Source organism: Triticum dicoccoides, chromosome 1B (genome assembly GCF_002162155.2).
Source record: "Triticum dicoccoides isolate Atlit2015 ecotype Zavitan chromosome 1B, WEW_v2.0, whole genome shotgun sequence".
Lineage (NCBI taxonomy): Eukaryota > Viridiplantae > Streptophyta > Magnoliopsida > Poales > Poaceae > Triticum > Triticum dicoccoides.
Genome location: NC_041381.1, coordinates 619,284,585 through 619,289,170, shown reverse-complemented (window position 1 = coordinate 619,289,170; position 4,586 = coordinate 619,284,585).

Genomic DNA, 4,586 nt, shown 5'->3' with positions numbered 1-4,586 from the left:
CACCGCCCTGCGCTCGCGCCGCCCCCGGAGCCAGGCTCACCGCGGGCCACCTGCGTCCGCCTCGCACCCCCTAGAGCCAGGCCCGCCGCCGCTGCCCTAACCGCGGCCGTCCACCACCACCCCCTGCCCCCAGAGCCAAGGTGAGCATTTTTTTGTTTTTTTATTGTTTTTCTTTGATGTTTAGGTTTAATTAGGTTATTGATAGGTTTATCTTAGTGGTTGGTTTAGGTTAGTGCTAGATTTAGGTTTAGATAATTAAAAGAAGAAGAAAGTTGAAAAAAAAGAAGAAGAATTAGAAGAAGAGGAAAAAGGAAAAAAAGGAAGAAGAATAAGAAGAAAGTTGAAAAACAGAACAAGAAAGGAAGAAGAAGAAGAGGAGGAGGAGGAAGGAGAAGAAAGAAAAAGAAGAACAAGAAAAGAAGAGAGGAGGAGAAGAAGAAGATGGAAAGGAAAAGGAAGAATGCATCATTGTTTAATTGTAGAGGCTGATGATCGAAAAGTTGACCTTTCTTAGGAGTAGCATCTTCAAATAAGTAACCCTTCATGTCTTCAAATAAAATAACAGAACAACATAACTCAGAACGGTAATATAACCAAGAAATCATACAAAACATTAAAACAGTGGAAACTACGGCAAGGTTTTGACATCATTAAACCCACCCACATGATTGAAATAAAAAAACATAACTCTGCATATGCAAAGACAGAAGGCATAACAGAGAAAAAATCATTATAAAGAAACTTGCTGACATTAAGCTTGCACATTCAATAGGTCACACCTTTACTGCTGAGCCGGATATAGCGTTGGAACTCTGTTTTGGGGTCACTGCCATACTCCATGACATCATTAGGATGATGGTTCTGAACCTGTAGAAAGCAATATAATTCATACAGACATAAAAAAAAGCTCAAGCAGCACTCCAGAATTAATTGAACATGGGGAGGAAATTGGCAGGGTCAACCTTGGGTAAATCAGATATTGCATCTTCGAGGACGATAGCTTTTTTCAAGTGTTTATTTGATGCTTCCTCATAGGCAACGAGACATCCCTAAGGACAGAACATCATTTTAGTAGGATGTAACAATCATTAGTCTTTGAGAAGAATGATATTAAATAACATAGTGTCCTGTGATGTATTTTCGTACCGAAAATGCATTTGGCACTAGTCCTCGCTTAACAACATCATGGGTGGGAAGCGGGAACTTCGGAAGTGCATTGGTGTAGTTGATTATCTTCTGCTCAAAATTTATGCTTCTATAATGTTGTATGATAATGTTGTAAGGGTACTAATAGGTCTCTTCTGCTGCTTATCAGAGATGAGGGGAAGCAGCCACCGCCGCTCTGCCTCACCAGAGTACGAGTTGGTTGCTTTCGAGTTCCTCAATATCTTACTTGGGACTTCAATATCAGCCACGAGGCAGGTATATAAAACGAGAGATCTCCCCTTCACACATCTCATTATGATAACTCTGTTGTTTGCTACATCTCTCCTTGTCCCAAATTGCAGAGGCTGCCTGACACTTTTATGAACATGCTGGGTGAAGATCCGCCAGATAATGTGAAGCTCCGACAGGCCGGCAGCAGGGTTCGCAGGCTGTGGGACGTGGAGTTGGTGATCAAGGAGGGCCACATGTACCTATGTCGTGGCTGGGAGAAGTTGTACAGTGCCTACGACCTGCGGACTGGGTACTTTCTTCTCTTCAGGTACGACGATGACGCCACAATGCTCATCGTGAAGGTTTTCAACACGACTATGTGTCGCATGCGCTACGCTGACGATGAAGATGCCAATGCGTTCTGCCTCTTCTTATTCCTCTACATTTGGCTTTGTCTCACATCGATTGTTAACGGTCATTGTTGCATTTGGACAGGCAATGGGAGCAGCAGCAGCGACACTGGCTACAGCCAAAGCAGCAGTGATTATGGCTGTAGCAAAAGCAACAGCGATTCTGGCTTTAGCGAAAGCAGCAACAATTCTGGCAGCAGCAAAGACAATAAGAAGGATGATCCAAACTGGAGTGGGGGAGAAGAGGAGCAGAGTGGGGATGAGGAGCTGTAGGATGACGATGGGCATCAGGCTGAGGATGACCTAGCGCTGGTGGTGGCTGACCAAGGGCAAGAGATGGTGGTGGCTGACCATGGGCAAGAGATGGTGGTGGCTGACCACGGGCAAGAGATGGTGGTGGCTGAGGATGACCTAGCGATAGTCGTGCCCGTCCTGCCTGAAGGTGGCCTCGCGATGGTGGTGGTGCTTGACAATGACCACGCACCGGTGGTGGCGCAGGCGATCCCACAGCTGTGCGACATGACCACGACAATTGTGGTAGAATACTACATCCCACAGCTGCCTCCACCGCCTCACCGCTCTTGGTGCATCAAGCTGAGGAAGGAGAAGGAGAAGAACAATGAGAACTTGACTATGTCAGGTATGTCAGATCTCCAAAATGATATATATATATATATATATACTTAGTTACCTATGTTATCTCTAATATGCTTAGTTTCCTATAGGTTAGCTCCAAAATTACTTATGTTAGCCCAAAATGATCAAGTTTACACAATAAGTTTATAGTCTTCTGCTTATTCTTCTTATTCTTCTTCTTTTTCAAAATGACATAGGTTCGCTTCATTTTACCTAAGTTGGCTCTAATATGCTAACTTAGAGAGCTTATATGCTTAGTTTGCTATAGGTTAGCTCCAAAATAACTTATGTTAGCACAAAATGATCAAGTTTACATAATAAGCTTATAGTCTTCTTCTAATTCTTCTTATTCCTCTTCTAGTATTCTTCTAGTGTTCTTCTTCTTCTAGTATTCTTCTAGTCTTCTTCTTCTTCTTCTCTTCTTCTTCTTCTTCTTCTTCTAACTTCTTGTTTATCATTTTGCAGATTTGATTTAATTCACGGAAGCTCGCATGGATGGAGTGCTTCTTTTCCATTTGTATTTTTATTTTGTATCAATGTGAAACTTTTGTGAATTGATGGATAATGGTGTTGGATGAACAATGTGAAACTTTTGTAATATGTAACGATGGAACTATGTGTTGGCTATGTATGTATATATGATGAAACTTATGTGTTGGATATGATTGTTATATGGATGCTTGTTGTATATATATGTGTTGGATATCTCATATGTGAAATAGTGACCTGAGATTAAGAAAAAATGAAAAAAAAAAATTGTTACTAATGGCGCACTTCCATGTGGTGCGCCATTAGTATACCAGATACTAATGGCGCACCTGTGGTGCGCCATTACTAAAATATACTAGTGGCGTGGTACTAATGGCGCACCTGTAGTGCGCCATTAGTAGCCAAAACAGGTGCGCCATTAGTAGGCCTTTTCCTAGTAGTGCTTCTTCGGGTTAAGGTCGTGGAAGGCAACGACCAAAAGAAAAGGTCATTGGTTCAACGACCTTTTGTTTTGGTCGCTAGCTATCTGCCCATGCCACGTCGGATCCGACGTGGCAAGCTGACGTGGCAAAATTACGACCAAATGAAAAGGTCGTTGACAAGAATCATCCCGACCTGATTAGGTGTCTATATGGGCCGAGACCATTAATTCATCCCATTTATTATTATTTTCCTTGTTAATACTAGTCGACTTCAGGGGATAAGCCCGACATTGCAGCCTTTTTATTTTTGGGCCGTGGGCTTTTTGTCTCAACAGTTTTCGTTTTCTTTTTTTATAAAATGGGTTCACTAGTCAGGTGAGTCCCCATTGTCAGATTCTGCTATTGGGTCCTAGCTGTCAGGGCCATATTCTTCATTTTCTAATTTGATGTAAATAAATACCATTTAAATTGGCACACAGAAAACACATGAAATACTTCAAATATTATCAACCAAATTCAGTATAGAGCTCCTGTTGTACAAATAACACGTAATAAGCTCTAGCATCCAAGCTCCACAAGTTCAATAACTAGATACAATACTTTACAATCTCTACAAGTGTTATGTTCTTCAACATGGAGCTCTTCTTGCCACTGTGAGGAGCTGGATGATGTCCATGGTGTGCTTTAGATGCACACATCCGTGAGCTTCTTGCCGCTTTTGCATCCAAGTAGAACAAAATCACCATCAGTCACCCATAGCTTCAAGTACAAGCTAAGTATGTATCAAGTGACAGTGAAAACAAGTTGAGAAAAAAATGTAAATATCTATTTCATGCCATGCAGAGTTCAACCCGAATAAACCTATGCATACGAAGGTGAAATATTACAAAGAAAGCACTCATATGGTAGCAGTGCATACAAAATCTCTGTGTTAGCAGTAGTAAATACTCTTTGTGTTAGCAGTAGTAAAACTCATGCAGTACCAAGTTAACAACTTTGAGTTAGTAAAGCTAGAAGTGTCTCTTAAGAGAGACCAGAACTTAGAATTATGGCACATATCATATTGCATCGGCACCATGGTAGTAACAATTAACAGTAGTAGGACATCAATGGGGCACAACTTAGTTAACTGCAGACAGGCGGACGGACAGATAGATAATTACCTTCTCGAGGCAGGGGTGGGCGTCCTTGAAGTCAAGGAAGATGAGCGTGAGGGCGGCGGTAATGGCACTCCAGGACATGTTGAGGCGCG